Source organism: Apteryx rowi, unplaced genomic scaffold (assembly GCF_003343035.1).
Source record: "Apteryx rowi isolate R43461 unplaced genomic scaffold, aptRow1 scaffold_27, whole genome shotgun sequence".
Taxonomy (NCBI): Eukaryota; Metazoa; Chordata; class Aves; order Apterygiformes; family Apterygidae; genus Apteryx; species Apteryx rowi.
In genome coordinates, this window is record NW_020449085.1 from 3,515,980 (window position 1) to 3,537,843 (window position 21,864).

Sequence of the window (21,864 nt, forward strand, 5' to 3'; positions counted from 1 at the left end):
TCTGTCTCAAAACATCTTGCCATTTTGATAGGTTCACATTAGGTCACTGTGTTCTTCCACCTCCTTCCAAACACAGTTCCCAACTCTCTCCTCTACTCCCTGCCTCTGAGTTTCTCTCTTTCTAATGCAGTCTTCTCATCTAATACTTGCACTCTGCGTTTCCTTTCCACCGTCTTCATCTCCTTCTACCAACAAGACGTCCAACACAACTCATTTGCATCAAAACTTTGACCCACACTCCCAATCTGCCATTCAACTATCAGCTGTAAAATTAGGAAACAACAGTTTCCACACCGTATCATTCACAGGTAAGCTCTCTTAATTCTGAACTATTGTGGATGTTCTGTCAATATCCAGTTGCATCAAGGTTGCCTAAATTTAGTCCTTCGCTTTAGACAAGAAATGCAGTCTGTAAGAGGTGTGATCTCCAGGTTAGTCTTTCAAAGGTGCAGATGGCGGTGAAACTGGCAAACTTGATGAACATTACAGCTCCCTGGCAACAGAACTTCTTGTGCAACAGACACCAAGGATGGCAGTAGGCAGAGACAAGGCCTAGTAAAAGGCAATGTTTGTTCCTACCAAAAACACCCTACTCACAGTTCCAAAATTGTTAATTCTGAAAACACAGAGATGCTCCCGAAGCTTCAAGTCACCAGCTCCTCCAAATTGTTCCTGAAAACATTACTTTGAGACTCTGGAAGTAAAAACTGAGATAGTGGTTGACTTGCAGCTGCGTTCTACAGATCGCCTTCCCAAACCACAGAGAGATGCTGGGAATTAGGCTGTGGGCATGGAAGGTGGGAAGCTCATTTGCTTTCTCCATCTCATTTTCTCTTTCCCTCTCTCCTTACTAAGTCATGTACAGAAAAATGGCAACTTTGAAATTGACAGCCAAATAGCAGTGTTGTCCCATGACTGTTGGCCCACCAAAGACTAAGACCAGGTTTTGAATTTCTTTCAGCAGTCAGAGACCTTCTAAGAAGACCCTTGACCAGCTCCCCTCAGCTCTGCATGATGATCCATAAGGCCTCTAACAGCAGCTTGCACAACATCACCCAGAATACCTTGCCTGTCTCCCTTTGAAGCTGTGAACTGATTACCATAAGCAACGCACTGCAGATGTACCTCTGCAAGCCCAGAAGCACCAGGGGAAATGAATATATTAGTATTTATCATATTAATGCAGATCAAGCTGGGTATTTGTTCTGACATTTCAATAATAGCTTTTTCTATTTTTTTTAAAGCAGTAGCTTGTGTTTTCTTCTCCCTTAAATAATTCATTGTTACATTAAACTTATTTTAAACTGGGATTTTTTTTCTTCAAACCAAAATCTTATTTGGATGGCCAAAGGGAAGAAAATATATAAATGAAAACTCTTTTCTCTTCTCCCTTCTTTCATTCCCTTTCTTTTTTTCTCTCTTGTTAGAATCTCTTAATCAAAGTGACAATCTGTCTTTCCCAGGAAGAAAGCTGGCGCCTTTGAACAACACTGCTCTGATAGCTCTCTGCTTTGATGTGGGATTTAACTTGTGCCTTTAGCCATCTCAAGTGTCTGTGTGTGCATGCACTGTGTGTGTGCATGCACCCATGTGTGTGCTGCTGTGTTTGTCCTTGCTGTACACACAACCTGACCCCTCCTCTCCACCCCTCCACCCCACAAAAGGAAAGGGAAAGACAGAAAAAGCCATGAGCACACAAACCAGCGATGTAAACTTCATGGAGCTGCTAGACAGCACAGTTCAGAGGGGATCTTGTTCTTTGCCTCTTCCCACAGAATTGTGCTGTGACATCTTGAAGTAAATTCCTTCACTTCAGCGGATACTAGAGCAGGCTGCTATAGGAAGCTGATAGTTTATCGAAGGTCAGGCGTGTACTGGCAACTCTGTATTCCTGCAGCTCAAGGTCCTGCTGGACCATAGTTACATTATGGTCACATCCAGCATCCTCCTGGGTCCTGAGACACTACGTGCAATTGAGGTGTTATCAGTCAATTTGCCCTCCTCTTCCTCCTCTTAGTTTGATTCCTGGCTGTCCCTGTTCTCACCACAGTCTTTCTCCTTCTGCTTTGACAACTGTTTCCCTCTTCCTTTGCTTTGACCTCAGGAAACAAAATCTCAGGCCTGGGCCAATGGACCATCTCGAGATGGATTCACCTTGTTTTCCATGTGCAATTACTCCACAGACAACTACTTCTTCCCCTTGTCAGTAAGGCTGTCTCTCACTGCTGTCCTGGTGCATCGGTGGCACACTGTGTTGTGAGCTGAGCGTCACAGAAATCGAGAACAGAGCAGAGCTATTTACACCTTCCTATTTCACAGCCAAAAGCTCCCTCCCTATCACATAGAGAAGCACCTTCACTTGCTATTATGATTTTATACCAGTTATTTATCACATAAATCCTTGAGACTTCCACTCTATTACTAGTAGGTTTCCTCTGAAATTTTACCCAGTCCTTCAGAGATCATCTTCCTGATCAGTGTTGGAACCTCTCTTATCCTTAAGAAAAGTATTTGGTCTAAGGAAATCAGATCTTTCTTGTTTTGTGTACATTAGAGATTTTACAGATGTTTCTGCTTACTGAAAGTCTTCCCCAGTGGTTTCCTGTAGCAGCGGACCAAGTGTACAAATGCTTTACAAAATATTGAACAACATGAACCTCAGAACTACAAATCTCCAAAGCACCTTCCAGTCAGAGAAAACAAACCTTGACAAGAACAGAATCCAGTATTGCCTCAAATTCTTTGTACCAAAAGCCAATCTTTAGTGCAAAATCAGTCTTCTCATAATGCCCCACTATCAAGAGGCTGAGGCTTTTTTCAAAAGGAGTGTAAGGAATTTCAAGTTCTCCTCACTTTTCTTCTGCTTTAAACCCAAACACACACACAATTTTTTTTTCCTTCTATATATTTGCTTCTCCTCACCTCTTCTAAGGGTTGCTGGAATTTGTGATGGAAGTTTGTTCCATGTTTCTACAAGCTATGGGGATAAGAGGCTGGGAAACAAAGCCAATTTTCTCCCTGTCTGCTCTGGAAACATCTGCTGAGCTGCTGCATGTGAGGGTCCCTGCACCACTAGGGACAACCTACACCTTGCCTGTTTTGACCAAACAGGGAAATGCCAGAAGGGAGCGCCATCCAATTTCTAGTGTCTGTGCTCCAAGCAATGGACTACAGTCAGAGAGAAAATAATGCTAGCTACAGAGTAGTAGGCCACAATACTCCAGACAGCATGAGACCTCCAGCACCAGACTCTAAGTAATTTCTCCCCGTGCCTCTCCCTCATTCTTTTTTTGAATGAGATAGTCTCCAGCCAATCTGATCTATGCCGGTTGGATGCTTTCCTCATCTCCATGGTACCTTCAGGTCCACCTCCCTCGATCTTGAGAGTCTCTGCATTCTCCTTTGCTTGGGACCTTTCAAGCCCTCTCAGGGCACTATACCATTGAACAGAACTCCAGCGTATATTGTCTCCAGGATCTTTTTCCCCTCTCCAAATCCCCTTCACCAGATATCTGTTTCCATAAGTCCTTTATCAGCCAAAATATAAAAGACAAGGGTTATGTACCTTCTAGGGAAGAGTGGGAGATCACAGCAGTTGTGACTTAGAAAAAAAGAAAGCTTGGATGCCAGTGAAAGACTGCCTACATTGAGGGACTGCAGGAAAAGACACAAGGCAGGCTACTCGAGATGAGACCAAGGAGGAATGGAGTCCCAGATGAATGAAACTGAAAGAAGAGGAAAACAAGAAACAAAAAGCAAAAAGAGAGTGACCAAGGAATGGGAGGAATATGAAGGAAGAAAGGTTTTGCAGTGGACAGGAAGCATTTTTTCCACATGTCCTGCACCAGGAAGCGAGGAGATTTCCAGGGAGGTTTCCCAGGATACACATTGTAGCTAGAACATCCATAGACAACTTTCCACCCCGGCTTTGGTAATGTTTGACACAGGAGGTAAAGTCTGACTCTTCCTTTTTAGAGGTGCAGCCCTGAGCTAAAACTTTACAGCTTCATTGTCAGGCCTGAGTGCTGGTAAATGGCAGCCAAGTCCATCCAGATGCACACTCCCTCTAAGACCCACGCTTTCCAAAAGTACTGAGCATCCACAGCTCCTGCTAAAAGTAACACACAGCCCCTCTGAGAATCAGCTTGCCTACTTAGCTACTCAAATCCAGATCTCAGTGCTCAGCTTTGAAAAATGGGATACAAGACCAGCATTACGCTGAGTCCTGCTGCCAGTCCCAAGCCAGTTCTCTCAGCGACGGCTGGGGTCTCTCTCTCCAGCTCTGTATTACATGGTGTGTGCACACCTTGAAGGCTGCAAAGCCTAGCCTAGATGCTCTGCCCAAGGGAAGAGCCAGGAATGTAATCTGTCTGCACAAACCCTGTCCTGTGCTCTACGTCATTTCTAGCAGGCAAGTAAAGTGAAAGGATGGGATAAGCATGTCCAAGCATAGGACACAGTGCATAGCCATAGCAGCCCAAAGCCACCTCCTTTCCTGGTTTGTCCTGTTAGCACTACCTAAAGCTGAGTTTCTCCCTGCCTACAGTCACTGTGTGCTGCGCTCATCCTTACTTTGCATTCTGCATCTCCCTCCTGAGAGTTCCCACCAGCTTAAGAGAGCACACACTGGAGAAGGTCCCCCTGCCCCTACTCTCATGCATACCCAATCAGGGCTCCTGATTATGCAAATTATATACAGTAACATCACCCCCCCTGCACCTCTAGCCCACCCTATACCAGCACAAAAAGGGGAAAAAAGTAACAAACCCTCCATTCATAACCAGAAACATTAATTATGTGTAATGATGGGCAGTCAACTCCCTGAAGCGTTTGCATAATTACTAATGCTAATGGATTCAGAGTGCTTCTCTCCTTCTTGTGGAGGAAATTTAATTGGAAAATGCATAGAAGCGCGAGGAGGGAGGAGGGTGCTTTGAGTGGTTTGAAGTGGCACGTGCAAAGCAAAGGAGATCTCTGGAAACAGGTGAGGGAACCCAGTCACTCCCTCTCGCCTCACGTGGCCAACCTGCATTTTCTTCCCTTGCCTCTTCCAGCATCACCCCCCTTTCTGGCAAGCAGGTGTGGGATGGAGTGGAGGGTAGGTTTAAAGAGCATTCAGAGCAGTTCTGATCCCAAGGGAATTATAAAAATGAGATTTAATGAACTTAAGGAGTGCTCAGTTAGGTGCCCCAAAGACAGTAAGTAATATATATATATTACTCTTTCGGCTGTAGGATTTCTTGGATCCTCTAGTCCCCCAAACCCCCATTCATTGGGTGTCTCTTTATTCCCTTACCTTCTGCTTCCCTAAAGCAGAACTTGCTTCTTCCTCTTGGCTGCCCTCAGTTATGTTGCTACCAAGCTTGTTCCCCCTTCCATAGCAAAAAGGACCTCATGGCAAAGGGCTGCCTGCAGTACAGCAGGGAGAGATTTGTGAATCTCCTGCCGCCTCCATTCCCTTGGAGGAACATCTTGTCTTAATTTCTGGTGGCGTAGTGTTGGCTGAAGGAGGAGTGAAATCCGTGGCTGGGCCATCTCCTGTTAGCTAGCCCTCTCATGCCTACAACCACCCTCCCACTGCTTTCCGGGCCAGCACATCTCTATGCCAGCTTCCTGCATAGGGAAAACAGGAGACTGGCACCTTGCTTGAACTTCACTCCTTCCACCCCTTCTCTTTCTCTGCTCCCCACCTCTCCAGAGTTTGACACCTGCTCTGAGCCCATGTCCTGTGGACAGGACGCATGAGGTCAGTTATGGCCCTTCAAACCCACCTCCACTGCCCTCACTGAGAGGCTGAGTTCCTGAATTGAGATAAGTTTTGCACCGCACTGTGAGCAGCTGGTGAGGCAGCAGATGGCTGGGAATCTGTAAAAATAATAATAAAAAAAACTGGGGCTGTGACAGCAGCACTTTTATCGTTCACTCATTTGCACTGCCGACAGACTCCAAATGCATATCAAACAGGGTGCATGGCCTTGCAAACACTATCAGTAGACAATTGTGCAAACCGGTGACAAAGCTACCCTCAACCCCAGCCAAGCCCACCTTGCAGTCTGCAGATGGCACTGCAACTGTAACCAACCTCTGCATCCTCCTGAAGGGAGGACCAACCCCTTCAACTTGCCCCTTTGCGATGCTTCAGCAGTGGCGCAACGTTCTGAGGGAATGGACACCAGTCATTTTTTTATTGGGCTATAAAGCACCATGCACACCTTCAGCAGCGCATAAATAATAAATAACAGCAATAATATGGTCCCTTGAGCAAAGCAGTGTTTCATCAGCAAGAAAATCATCCTCCCTTTCCCTGTTAACATTCCAGTGGGTGTGCACTGGCCGGCCCCTGAACGGGGAGGCGTTTGCACGGCCTGCTTTTCATTGGGACAGGCCCATAATTCAGGAGGTTTTGGTTGTTTATTACCTTTCTGTTCTGAGATGAGTTTAGTTAACTTGTAATACTTGTGAGGGTGAGGGACCAGAGCCTGGGCCTCCATTTTAAACACTGCCAAGAGCCCAGAAACCCGACCGACACCTGTGCACACCACAACCAGTGCCTTGGGCAAGGCCTGGACGGAGAAGGATTCAGCCAACCTTGTTCTTTTCCTGCTCACCAGGAACCTCATTCAAGACCCCCTGAATTCAGTGGAAGCTGCAGGTTTCTGGCACCTCCACAAAACAAACCAACAAAACCCCGCAGGAGCCCAGCTTACAACATGGAGAGAGAACTATTGGCAAGCTATTGGCATATACCTTTAACAATATTTCTTACTCAGATGTGTTTGAGTGACTGATTCTTTCCCAAAACATGTTTAAGCTATAAGTGACTTAATGAAAACCAATTCTGAATTTTTACTGGTAGTTCCTGTTCACTCTATACCTAAAAACCAGGGTTTCAGCCATTTCCCTTGGGAGATTTCTGAAGTCTAAGAGCTCTCAGGCTACCCTTTACTTTGCCTACTCTTTATTCTTTGTTATGTTTTCAGTAATTTTTTTTAATAATGACACACCCAGAAATACAGATGTTTTGCTTGCATTACAAAACAATTCAGTATCAGCTCTGTTCCACATTTTATCCATTTTTAGTAGAGTAAAAACAGAATATAATACAATAAGTTTAATATAGTAGAAACATTTCCCCCCCTCTCCCCCCCCGCACACACAGAAGCCACCACTGGCCACATTTTCACACCCTCCAGCTAATCCCAATGCAAAGCGTAGCCTAGCATCCCTTCTTTTAGAAAACATCCTTTTTTCATTCATTTATCATGAGAAAGACGACAGAGTCAAAGAAACTACTGCAAAGGAACACAGAGTAATGCAACTGCTGATTAAACCTTGTTTCAGTGGAGAGTTCAGCCTGAACAAACCTAAACTTTTGATAAAAAATATCCACACATCTCCAATGAGAAAAAGAAAATCCTTTGTAAATGTTGTACTAAGCCTGCACCAAACTGCAGACCAGAAATGAGAACCACAGAGGTGGTTTTGCTTGATATTACCCCAAAGCTCTGATCCTGGTTTTGTAACCCAATTAAGGGAATGACAGGCAAGGAAGAACAGTTCTGGAGAGTTTATTAAGGTAATATGAATAGCAAACACTCGTCACATATGAGTACTATTTCGTTTTATTGCAACGACTTAACAGTACCATGTGCAAAACAGCAGTTTGAAATGTGGTAGATCTTTCTCATAGGCCCTTCAATTTGCTAAGCGGCGGCTACCCCAGAGCACTCTGCCCATGTTTGCCCAGGCGCAGCAGCCCACGGATGGGGGACATCCCTGACCCCTCAGGGGTGGGGTGGCAGGAGGAGAGCTGCCAGCAAACTAAAACCAGAAATGAGCTCCCTTGCAGTTTAGGGCAAGAGGTAGACAAGAGCTTTGGAGGACAACAGAGATGGAAGATTGACACAAAAGCAAGCACAGATTCTCCTCCTGATCCTACAGTGTGGCTACAGCTGAGAACTGAGGAATTCAGCAAGTGCAAGGAAAGAATGGATTGGACCAAGAGGCGCTTCAGATACCTGCTTCCCACTTGGCAAGGCTGTTTCACTTCCCCAGACCATCGCGTATTGGAGAGCGAGTGTTGTGCAAGTGATCTCAAATAGCAGCAGTCCAGATTTATACAGCATCTTCCAGACCAACGGACCCTAAATTTCTTTATACAAACTTTATACGGAAATGACCTCAACTGTCACTGGGATCCAAAAGGTAAGTGAACAGACTACAGCTATTCTTGAAAGAGTATTTCACCTAGATTACCATATTTTCCTCAGTGTGTTGACTTCTAAAGATTGTTTTAATCCCTATATTTATCACAGCCTAAATTCCTCTTCTATGATTGCCAGTATCTGGGGGTTACTGGCCCTCTACCTAGCATGATACCAAGCAGACAGAGATACGTAATCAAAAATGAGTTTAAGAATTATTTACCTTCTCTTTCTTGGTCAGGTAACAACCCCGATGGCAACGGCAGCATTTTTAGCATTTTAGCAATAACTCAAAATACATCTTCTGGAAAGAGAGATTTTGTATTTTCCAGAATCAATGGAGAAATGATTTTGCACGGATGATTAAAGGTAGCTATAACTTTCTTAAGACTCACAACAGGTTATGTAGACATTTCCCAGTTGCTCATGATGGACTGTCAGATATAAGACAGCACAGATCATAAAGGCTATTACAGAATAGCTTCTAAGAACAACATTTCTGAAAATGTTTTTCAGTTAAGAAATACAGAAAGTAGCAAAGTGGCTTCTGTGAAACCACAAAGGCATACGACAACACTATTCAGAGTTATTCACAGAGATCTCTTGAATGCAACAGCAAATTAAATAATGTTGTTTCTCCAAGATTCACCCATAGTTAAAATGCTGCATCCTAGTAGGGCAAAATCCTTGTTTATTTACAAAAATATATTAACTTCTCTTTCAGTAGAGGAAATAAAGACACGACTGAAAAGGACATTTTTCTTTGTGGACGCTGATGCTACAGACTTTGGAAATATCAAAATATGTCCAATAATCATTTATAACTACAAGGCTGGAAAGGAAACAACCCATTGTCTTCTTGATGTCTTTGAAAACAGCACTGAAATTCTCATTTGGAATATTTTTAAAAGCTCAAGTAATTTAAATGATTTGAATATTAGCAAAGTATCTCCACTTGTAATTGGTAATGCTCACGTTCATTTGTATATGGAGTTGTATTTTCTAAAGCTAACGGAATATAAGAATATATCATACAGCAAATATACTACGAATATATCATCCTTTGATCAAGAAGGCTGAATTACAAAGTTTTAAATCATTCTGCCTCATCTGCAAAAGTGTTTCAGTATTCCCACAGGGTATTTCTATACACTACATTTGAAAAGAGTTTTTTAAATGTTCTTAAACTATTGGAGTGACTTCTGTGCAGGGTAACAGGGAGGACTGGATTGTTCAGTAGCAATTTTAAAATCTTTCAGACTAACGAACACAGGGAGGTACTTTCAGGACTCTATGCCAGTTATGGTCCTTTCAGAGTGTGCTAAAAGCTTTTTAATGATAGAGTTTTAAAATTAAAACAATGGTAAAACACATTAATTGAAAGGTAAGTTCCAAAAGGCAGTTGAAAACAAATTATTTGGCCATAAATGCAACTTCAATCTAAGAACACATTGTGTCCAGAAAACATATAAAGGAATTGCATTCAGAGACATGCATTAGCTCTCAAATGTCTGTCTTTACATTTCAATTAACTAAACCGCCTTAATCCAATCCAGCCACTGAAAAAGCCATTGACTTCTCAGGAAACCATGAGTTTTATTCAAAKGCTGAAATATGTCAAAAAGCTTTGTGGAGCTGTACACTGATACAGTGTATATTGAGAGATCTGGTTATGTGCATGCGTGTGTGGGATTCAGCAGTCCTGTATTCACCTCTGGCCACAGTTTCTTTTTAAATCCTGGCTCCTAAGCTCCCAACACTTGTAGTATACATCACATCCACTCCTTCCCCTTTGCAGCAATAGAAATAATATCTTCCTTGAGAAACAAGCCTGGACAGACTGCAGAAATATTGACTCTGTGAAGGCTGAGTTTCAAGTTAAAGTCAATTTCAATTGTACATGTAAAGAGTTTTATGAATTAATTTTAAAAAACAAAGATACATAAAAATGCATTGAAACTGTTAATAAGTATTATATTTTAAATAAAAATTGACACTTAAGAAAATTGAATTTTGTACTTCGGGGCAATGGAAAAGTAGACCAGAAGTGCAAAGGAAATGGTAGTTCCTTAAAAGGACCTTTAAAACAATCAGCTAAGAAAGGTGGCTATGCTAACTCTGTGAGATTGGAATCCCACCTGTATCTGGTTTACAAGTAATGATGTTCAAAAAAATACGGTGTTCCTTCAGCCAAACAAGGATTCAGGAACTCTACATACACAACATCAACACAAGAGAAACCATTTCCACATCCTGAGATATGACAGAGATACAGTCCAGGGAACTCTTCTGAGTTTGTGGAAGGAATTAGAAGAAGGTTTGTCATTTTTCTCCAGTCCTTCACAGATCCTTCTGGCAGAAGGAAGCTCTGGAGGACAATTCCTTCTCTTGGTGAATGCAGTCTTTAGCACTCACAYATTTCCCATCACAAATGGACTTGTGCATCTCAATCTTTTTGTTTTAAAGTGTAGATTTTGTAACAACACTTTAAAATTTTGGCTCTCACGGGAAGTTGGGGGCTCTTGGCTTACCTGTTTTTGAACATCAAGGCCCATGCAACTAGGCACAGCAGCTACAGGACTGCGTTCTTCATCAGCCCAAAATGTTTGACAACTTGGGACCTTTGCACAGCTTTAGTTATACCCTGCTCAAGAAATAGCTCCCCTACTTTTGGTCTTCTAAATACACATGGATTTAAGACATGGATAAATACTTCCAGATCTTGGCACCTTGCTTCTTTCCATTAAACAGGAATCCCAAGCTTGAGGCTTTAGGCTTGCACAAAACATGCCCATGCATGCTTCCTTCTGGAAAGTATTACCATAAGTATTACCTTATGTATACACCAATTTTAGTGTCCATCTTTCTCATGAAGAACCACATTCCTGTGAACACATCCCATACCTCATGCCCACATAGAAATGTTTACCACCATCCCTTAAATTTTGCAAGAATTGGACACATTCTTGTAACATAGTCAAAAGTAGTGAAGGCTTAAATAAAAGCACTAGTGACTTCTGCCAGCCCATCAATGGCTCTGTCCTTGAACTACCTGGTTAGAGATGTGCATTGCAGGTGAGCTCCAGGTGAGCATGCAATTTATGTGTGCGTGAGTGCGTAGCTGCTGTTTGCTACGCATGCATTTATTACAGCACCCAAAGCTCCTCAGGGTCATGCTTGTACCATTAGGGCATATGCAAATCTAATACCTAACCCCAGGACTGCACCCAGAGTCACACACACATAGCATCTCACAGACACTGTCTTTAACAAGGAACCTGGTTTAGATGCTTAAATAAAACTTGTGAATTCTGCATTCCAGTCAGGATTCTGCAACAGGCTCTGTGTGACCTTCGGCAGGTCATTTAAGCTCTCTGTAAAAATAAGACTGATAAGACTTCCACTATCTGCCTTGCCTATTTAGACCTTAAGCTCCTCAGGCAGAGATTGTCTCTTACTTGCATGCACCGAATCTATAACAGTTGGGGCCTCTAGTAACTACTGTAATACAAATAATTATTAACAACAACAATGCAAGCAGCACTGACAGGGACAGAGTTTCTTCTGCCACCCCCCAAAMCATTGCAAAAGGGAAAAAAGTAGAGAGCAGAAAGTTGTGGCTGAGCCAGACAGGGATATTACCAAATACAAACATATTTTTGAGCTCTGTGATCACACTGGAAGGCAGGTTTAGGGCTGTAACAGAAGAAATCACATCATTACCTGCTTGCACAGCCTGACAGCACAGCCCCATGCAGAACGCATGAAGGCCTGCCCTTTCTATTCTGCCTGGGTGCTGTGATGATAACTCATTTTTTCTCCTTTTTGTAAATGAAAATGTAAATGATCAGCAGCACGGAAAGTCAAAATCTCATGGGGGGGCCTGCCCCTGCATTTCATCAATGAGGAAGCAGAGCACTGGGCATCATGATTTGTCTGTTTGCCTGTTTTCGTTATCTTTTTAATGTTAACATTCAAGTCTTATGGAGACCATATTAAAAAACCTGGTGCGGAATGGTTATTTGAATACAGCTGAAATGCACCTTTGAGAATAGCAGGTAATAGCAAGGCTTTGCTTCTGCCTATGAGCTGGGAAAGATGCTGTAATGCCAGTGCTGAGATCTGCTGAAAAATCCTTTCCTGTTCTAGGTTCTTCATTACCCCTTGCATCTTTTGGTCTTTACTCAACAACAGCACGACCAAGGGGCTGAAGGATCCCAAAAACAGCACTTACCATCTATAAATGACCATGGGATACAGCTGCTCTGACTTATTTCAGGCCACTTCTCCAAACACAGATTATGATGGTAAGTGCTACCAGTGGGTTCACACGCTGCTCCAGGGGTACAATCCCAGTCGATCCACTGGAAGCTGGAGCATGGTTAGGCACGCTCTGTTTACAAGGGAGGTGCAGAGGGAAAAAAAGCACATTTGTATTTTTATACTCTTTCTTATGGCATACAAAATGGAGCCTGAAACCTTTGGGCTGTTTTTTTTTGTTGTTGTTGTTTATTCTTTTATTTGATTGTTTTGATCCCTACTTGTTTTTTTCAAATAGAAATTCAGGTCTTGTCTCTCCTGTTTCTCCTGGAAGACTTTGTGGATGGGTGGAGAACTAATAGATTTAGGATATCATAGGAGCCAGGAGATTGGAAGAGACCCAAAAAATCACAGATAGACATTTTTCATCTAAAATAAGGCAGTTGCTCAAAGGATACCACAAAGATGCATTTTACTAACCTAACAAACTCTCAGGCCAGCTTTTGCATAGCAGGAGGTGCAGACTGCTTAGGAAATTTGTTTCATGTACCACGCAAAAATGCTGAGGCAAGTGCAATACCCAAAGACGCATGCTTATGTGCATGTGCACACACACACACACACACACACACACAGATTTTTAAAAAGAAGCAAGCAGCTTTTCTGTAGATTTCTCTGCTCCTTTTACTGGTTTCCAACAGAGGCTCCCCAATTCCACCACTGCCTTCCTGCACAAGAGAAGCTCAAAATCACCCACTCTTTGGCATTAAAGCTAGAAACGATGGGTGGGATTGCTTATGCCACACTCCTGCTGCTGGTCTGCTTTGCTACAGCAATAGTTGCAATGGGAGAAAACTATCCACTGATGTCCTTCTGTCCCTGTGTCTCCTGATATAGATGGAAGAGAAGTGGAAAAGAGCAAGAAGGTTGAACCTGATTCTCTATAAAGGCTCAAGCAGACCTGCCACCTCTGAGTTTCCCCAAGCAGCTATTCCTACTTATGTAGTATGCAGACAAAGGAAGCAGTTTGAACCCCTCAACTCTAAGGGAAGGGAAAATATATCCCAGACCAGGAAGTGGCCCATTTGCCAACTGTGAATGACAAGATAACTCCACCCCATGTTCCCTCCTCGCAATGACCCATTACAGCCCCAGCTCCTGCCCAGCAATCAGGGTAAAAGCCTGCATGTGGGGTTCCCCCCTGAGCTCTGCATATGGAGCCAGCGCTGGTCACCAGGGGGCCAGAGCCCTCCTGAGCCTGCAATTAAGGGATGCTGTGCTGACTGCCACAGCACTCAGGCAGGAACAGAAAACTCATTAAGTTGATAGTAAAATCAAAACTCGACATCATGGAAATCATTGGGACCTAAGCGTAGGCCTAAAGATGAGCATGGTCCCCAATGCTCTCCTGAATCAGGGCCAGGATAAGCAAAGAGTGGAGAAAAGGGAGTTTTTTCAGCTTTGTTCCCTTCTGGATGCTCCATATGCTACAGCCAGCTGTTCTGGGTTTGTTCATACTCACTGCAGTGGGTATGTGTGACAGACTTACCTCCCTTCAGAGTGACTCAATCACATTGGGTCTCAAATGGTTTGCTCAAAGCTCTGATGCAGTTTATGCTTCCCCACCACAATTTCCTCCTGTCTAAGTCTAATAGCATTAACAAGTCACAACCTGCATCCTGAGGGTAAAACGAAGGTTATGTGACTGTTCTCTCAGTTCATTGAGCTTCCTCCCCCACGCACCTCATCTTCCATCACATCCTGGGCCAAAACCTTTATATACATCTCAGTGACCAGAGGGAACAGGCCTCACTTAAAGGACAAGCAAACTTGTTTTGGGGGGTCAAAACCAGACAAACATAAAAAAACAAAACAACAACAAAGAAAAGCCAAACATTTTCTTTTTTAGGAGATTCTGCAGGGAAGCCAAAGGAAAACTGGCCATGGCGCACAGCAAAGCCCACCATGCTCTGCAGATGCCCCACACGATGCAAACGGCACAGGCAGCTCTGGAGCTGTGGGAGAGCTGCCTCTCCAGCGGGCAGGCTCTTGCTGCCAACTGCTGTCTGTATTATGTGACAGATACACCAGTGTGAACACACTCTCCCCTCTCTCCATGTCTGAAGTGGTGCAAGGCAGAGCTGTTGCAGCAAATTCACAGCTTCAGAGACTTCATGGTCACAGAGCCTGACCTGCCACACAGACACCACAGAAGTGTCCCCAGTCAGCTCTGCCTCCTCCACCCAAGAGAGGTCACCATCCTCTTTGAACCCACAGGCTGTGGACTCCCGTCACGATTCCCAGAGGATGCAGAGACCTGAGTGCAGTGATAATGTAGCACCAAGCCTTCCAGAGAGAGCACTTTCCAGCATAGGGCCAAATCCTGAGCTCTTGGTTCAGGAGGGCCTTTGGCATATAACAGAAGCCTGCCTGCACATCTCAGGATCAGACCCCTCCTTTGTTCTCCTTGTCCCCCCTAAGCAGAGGGGCACACTGCTAGAAACAGTCTGTGGGTTTTAGTATTCTGTCATTCTTTTCAAAAGCTGCTGCAATGCTTGCCCATAGTGGATCTGAAATATGATGACAGGAGAATTTGGCTGTTCTCCTGCTGCTGTCCTTAACCATCATGTCTCCCAAAGACCCGCAGCTTTCTCTGAGCTTTTCTTTTCTTATTACTTTATCCATTCAAACAACAGAAACCCTTCCCTATCATTTTTTCCAGTAGATTTCCCTTCCACTGACTCAGAGTAGTTCCTCCCACCGTTCCCCTAAATGTTGTCTCTCAGCTTTAATCAAACTCACTTCTTCCATATCTCCCATCTGATTACCAAAGTGCTGTCTGGCCTCGAGCCACACTCAGGGCTGGTCTGAGCAGGTGCAGCTCTGACAAAGTGGCATCAATCTGTGTGCACCCTGAACTGGACTTGTCTCCCTGATGGAGGCCTCTTACTCCCAACTATTTCTGAAAGAACAGTTGCATGGCTTGCACATGTGACTGAAGCGCAGCAGAACCAGAGTCATTTCTTGCCTCTTTAACCCATTCCCAAGATGACCAAACGAAAAGCTGCCTCATCCTGTACCTCTCTTACCTCTCTGCAAAATGTAAAATGCAGTCTTTTTAGCTTGGATCGTTAGTGTTCTCGGTCAGAGAGTGTGATGAGACTGCTGAATGTTCCTGTAGTATCAGCAGGACCTTTATTTGCAACAGTTTCCACTGTTTGCCATCTCTTGCACTTCTCATAGCCACCAAACTGCTCCACCACGCCTGTGCTCTCCCTTACTGGCGTCTCACACAAGGTTCTCCCATTCAGAGTATCCCTTTCCAGCAGAGTGTCATACACTCTGCAGTACACAGCAAAGAGAGCCTGTCAAACACACAGTCAACATCTGTTTTTCTATGGCAATATTACCATAGCACCACACAGGCAGTGAAGGCACATCCTGCCCCTAGCATAGGTAAAAGGCATCTCTGATTGCACTACTGCACGTAACAGTGACCCAGTGCAAAGGAGAGAAAGAAACCAATTCTCCTTCCTAGCCTTACTGTTTCCCAGCTGATTTAAAGAAATGCCTGCCTGCAGAACGATCTTCAGGGAGCTCCCAGTCCTGGAGCACAGGCAGATGCAAACTGGAACCTGTGGTGGATTTTTTTTAAAGAAATACTTGTGTCAGGAGTCTTGATACATGTTTATAAGCTACAGGCAACACTGTGCTGACTCACACCTCCACAGAAATCCATTCAGTTTTTAGGAATATCAATTATATCTGCCCAGGGAATTCCAGCTCTGATTTATTAGGTCAGTTTTACTATCAAAACCAACAGGAAGTTTCATATTTCAGACACGAAAAAGATTTCAGCAGGGGAACTCCTTGCTTCAGRATGTTTGATGCTATACATTTACAGAAGTTGAAAAAGTGGCTAGACAAATTCATGGGAGAAAACTCCATCCAGAGCTACTGAATACAAAGAAATTATGTTTGTCCAAGAAAACCATAAATCTCTGGAGGTGGAGAGAGTACATCAAGGAGGTATCACTACAGGCTTGTCCTGTTCCTACATTCTTCCTCAGCTATCCACTATTTACCACCGCAGGAGACAAAAACTGGCCAGACGGACCATTGACACCACACAGTGTGGTTGCTCTTATGTAACTGAGGTAAACAAAGCACTCACAATTTCACCTGCTTCTCTAAACTACTTGCACAGCACCTCATGGGTCTGTCCGTCGTGCCTACCAGTCCCCACACTGCACCAAGAGCTACAACAAAGAGCCATGGTGTCATGCTAGTGCATAGATCTGACTCCCACACAGGTCCCCAAATATGTGAAAAACAAAATACATTTTAGAATTGTGTGTCAAATCTCAATATTCAGAAGGGATTTGCTTAGTCCGGGCTTATTCAGGGACGCTCTGCTTTGTCTAGAATGATTCGCCTCTTAATGCATTTCAGAAAGGGCTCTAAACTAGGGTCAGAGACCTACATTTACCCCAATTACCTTAAGCACCCAGAGTACAGAACAATCATCCCAAGCTCATTTCATAACCGGCGAGAGAGAGTAGGGCACGTCTAGAAGGCAAGTGGCCTTAGGCGGGCTCATTTATCTCCCTTCCTGGCTGCAGTGACTGTTTTGCCTGACTATGATTCCACCACCAACACACGCGACTACGCTCACAGTTTATGTGCCTCAGCTACATTCTTCAACTTGGGTGGGACGAATCTAAACTTCAGTGATGTACAGACGTAGAGTAAAATTTGCATGTCATTGCCCAATATGACAAAACTAATCCAGCTCCAGAGTCTGAGCGTTTCAAGGAAAAATGCGTGGCGAAAGTAGAGGAGAGTGTCTCTGTGACCACGAGGAGCATGGCTGTTCTCTCACTTCCCTGTGTCTTATGCCACTGAGGCCATATCACCTCAGCAGAGTAACTCCTGCATCATGCCAAAGGAAAAGAAAACAAGACTGGAGTCTTGCAGTGATTCTAGAGCAACAGATGTGCAAAAGGAGACCTCCCAAGGTCATGGTAGAGAAAACACATCCACAGCTGCACCAGAAGCCCTCAGACTCTGCCAAGAAGCCTTTGCTGAGGGTGGCTCTGGGAAAACAAAGGGCATCACTCAGCACTGGGACTAGATATGGGCAACGTGTACTGGGCTTCTCTAACCTGGGCACTGAGAAGAAAGCACTCCTGCTCCTTCCCTGCCCATGGAGCTGTGCACCATCCCCTTCAGACACAGTTCATCCTCACACTGGAAAAACAAAGGGAGCTGCAGAAGGCTGGAGTGTCTCCTTTTTTTACCTTGACAGCTCTGAAACACCAAACATACCACAGCATCTGGCTAAGCAGCCTGGCTCATGCTGTCACTCCCTTGCCAAGGAGACTCTGACTGACAGATTAGATCAGACACATGGATGATGGGACATCTTGAAGGCCTATCTCAAACTGCCTGCTGATTTCTATTTGCAGCATTAATCTCCAGTGACAGAGGGGCCCCCAACATGCATAAACCAGCTGTGCTCCACTGTAAGTAGGACAACATGTCACATGCTAAGGGGAGCTCAACATTTGGGAGCAGGGAGGACTTTTAGGATGCCTTAGTGCATGCTGGGGCAGAATATCCCAGTAAGAAACTCGGTCACCTGACGTGGAGGAAGGCTGAAATTACCTGGGTGAAGAGGGAACAGTCCCCTGAAAGAAGGGAAGAAGAGCGGAGAAGCCCCAGAACAAGGCAGAAGAGAGTTCGAAGCTGCCCCCAAGAGAGCCTGTATGTAACTCATCACAAAGCTTCCTATCACTAGGAGATCTATAAAGCATTTTCCCATCATTAGGAGATCTCTAAAGTCTCTGAAATGAATGCCAAAGAGCCAGTGACAATATTAAGCCTTGATCACTGAGGGTCATCCCCCACACTGGCTGCATTGCACATGCAGTGATCCATCAGCCTTGTCATTCACTTCCTGACTGCAAGGACAGCCTCTGCTTCTCCTTCTTCTACCACATCCCTAGCTGCCCTCTGCCTGATCTCCACTTCAAATATGCTGTCTCCAGACCCTCTGTCTTCCCTCACGGCACATACACCCTCTGCTTCCACCACAAAGCTATGAATCATGATAGAATAATAAGCTCGTTTATGAGCTGCACACAAGCCCAAAGGACCAAAGAGCGGAATAAATCACTRCAAAGCTCTCTAAGCCGATTTATTCATTCAACAGGTTTTTGCTTTGACTCTAGCCTCCTCTAACTAGTGTCCAAACAATGTGGTAGTACAACAGGACAAACGGCAACCTTCTTTCAAGAGGTTTATGACTTTTGTCTTTTCAAGATCAAGAGATGAGGTGACTTGTAAAGGATTTGAATCCTAGCGCGACAGCTGAATACATCACTGGTCTGACTGATTCTCAGGTTTGCAGTTGTGTATAATATGTAAATGAACTGCTAACACAGGCTTACAGCACATAGCTCCACTGGGGAGAGATACTGCCTAACCTCCAGGGTCTTCTTGTCCACAGGATGTTGGTCATTTAATCATTCCCAGAGCAGGAAGACTTCCAAAGCTGAACACGGCTATTTGCTGACTGATACAATGCAGTATCAATAAATAAAGAGGGCTCTGCCCTTCTTTCACACTAAGGATCACAATTCTCTCTGCAGATATCAGTTTTTCCCAGCACAGTTGCATCCCTTTACAATGACTCCAAATGACTCACCTTATCTTACAAATGGGAAACTGAGGCAAGGCAGGTTGCAAACACTTATCCAAGTTTGCATTTTAATTCTGGAGCAGAGCTGGGATAGAAATCTTCAGATTCCTCATTGCCTGTCCCTCACCATCTCACCTCCCTTTGGCCTTTCCCCTGGTCCTTCATGCCAAAAGCTCAAGTCTGCTTGTTGTTTTTCATCAGGCCTGTCTGTTCTTCAGGCTTACTCATTCTTCACCCAAGCCCCACCAAAATCCCAGAAGGAAAGTTATATTCCTGTAGCCTTCTCAACTTCATCACAGCTCAGGCACTGAGGATTAGGAGAACCCCTGGTCATGAAGGATTTCCTCTTTGAGCAGTCACTCACAGAAATCCAGGCAAGTATCCAAGCCTGAAGCTTTTTCTTCCTCCTATGGCAGAAAGCATGATCTAGTCTAACGCRCATGAACTAGCAGCTGGAGATCCTGGATCTGCTACTGTATTGCCTGACTGGCTTGGGAAAGCCTCTTAACAAGGTTTTCTCATTTAAAAGAAATGGACAGCAGTTACCCCTTAAACTTCTATCTGGTACTTACATTACAGCACATCCAACAGGGTCATATCTTGGCCCAGAGGCAGAGGCAGATTTTTAGAAGTGTCAAGAAAACTGCATAATAACTCCATAACTCAGCCAGTGGAACACTCACCTTGGGACATGAGAGGGACAGGGTCCCACAGCAGACTGTACTGCGYGCCCCAAAACCTCCAGGGGAGTGCTAGGTGCTATACAAATGCACAAGAGTATTCTCTATAGATGCTTTGGGCAGGAACTAAGAAAGGAGAAGGAAGCAGGGCAGAGCCAAAAGAAAAAAGCACAAGATGGCATTATTAGCAAGCATCCTATTTAGGGACTATTTGTAAATTGAAGGTAATATCAAGAGACAATAATGGATCTCTCACAGRCCTTTGCTATTACAGGAGATTGTTTCACACAAGCACCATAGCAAAAAGGAAGTCTTAAGAATGGGTAAGTTGTGTCCCTTGATTAGTTAGTCCCAGTAAAGTCCACAGAGTGCCACAGAGCAACAGAAAGCACCAAATCAAACTGCAAGGAGCATTTCTCTGATCCAGGGGGGCTTACCCTTGGGATGTGGTTGGCTACTTTCACTGATATCCTCTCTGCCAAATCCACATTTTCTGAAATCTCTCTGCAGAACAGTTGAATTTCCAACTGTGTTGCCCTCATGCTGTGAGTATCCCTAATTTATCTCGGTGGGGATGAAAGGAGCTGGGAGGAAGGCATTCAGCTCTTGCTCAAATTAATCCCTCTTTGCTTTCAAAACAGCCCAGGAATCTCTCAGCTGGCATTTTCATTCATGACTAAACACTGGTGGAGGGTGTAATACATGGCTTAAAGGAACAGCTCACTATGAACACAAACTGCCAGGCTCATGTTGCCTTTGCTTTGCAACAGGACTCAGAGACACTGGGCTTTAAATGGCTTTTACATACCTCTTTCCTTTACAGAAATAACAAGCTGATTATTTTTGCAACACAAGATGGAATCATGTTCAACAGACTGATGGCAGCAAGTAGCTATAGTAGTGGAAGGGGAGGCACACTTTGCAACTAGAGGATAAATGGCCTCCAAAAATTGTGAAGGAGGAACAGAAATTGCAAAGAAAGGAGATGCTGGAAGTAAATGGAGGAGCTATTCTGTTCCTGTAGGGGTGCAAATTTCTGCAAAGCGCTTGCTTCAAGATCAGGGTTGAGGTCCATTTATCAGAGCAGTCAGGGAGAATCTGAGAACCAAATTAGTAAGGACAATGAATTCTTCTTCTGCCCTCGGTGCAGGCTTGACTCAGCACCCGCTGCAGTCAATGGAAATCTTTCAATTGACTGTAATGACCCTTGAAGGCTGCCAGAAAGGCCTGGAGTAGGAACCATTAGCAGGAGCCATCCAGGACTGAACAAAATATGAACTTTCCAAGGTATTCCACATGACCTGGCACCTCTTCAGCTCTGTGGGGAACAGCCCACCACCTCCTGCTGGAGTTCAGCTGAAGTCCAGACTGGAGTCCTGCTGAAGCCATCAAGCACAATAGGAAACACAGTTTGAAAAAGAAAGGCTGACTTCATTCATTGTATGACTCATTTGTCTTTAGGAAGGATAAAGGCATGGCATCTTCCTTCCAAAGACAAGGATGAAGAGCAACTTGCTCAGCATTTAGTTCAGGGGAGCAGAGGTGGAAGCAGGTATTTACCCTCCTGTACAGAGGGTGGGAAGACTCAGTGCTGAACACCACTGGCAGAGAGACTACTGAGACAACAGCACTCCTGATATCCATCGGGACTGACGGGAGCCCTGATGCAAAGCCCGTTCTGCCAACTAGCAAGGACTGCAGACAAAGCACAGGGTGAACACTGAGCATTTTGCACTAAGGATGTGAACTCAGAGGATGACTGCATGATGCATCACGGGCCATGAGCTTGCATCTGCTCTACGCTGCAACGCAGCCAGGCGCATGTTAACTCAGCCCCATGCTATTTGAACTTGATTGTGTCCGACCAGCTCAGAGAGCAGGCAGTGCCTGCTAGTGCTATCTGTGGATAGAGAGGGTAGGGAGACCCTACCCCTGAAACAGCAGGCATTTCTACAACGTCACAGTCCAGGGTGGGAGCTGCTGCCAAAATGGAAGAAGGGTTGTGCACCTGAGGTCC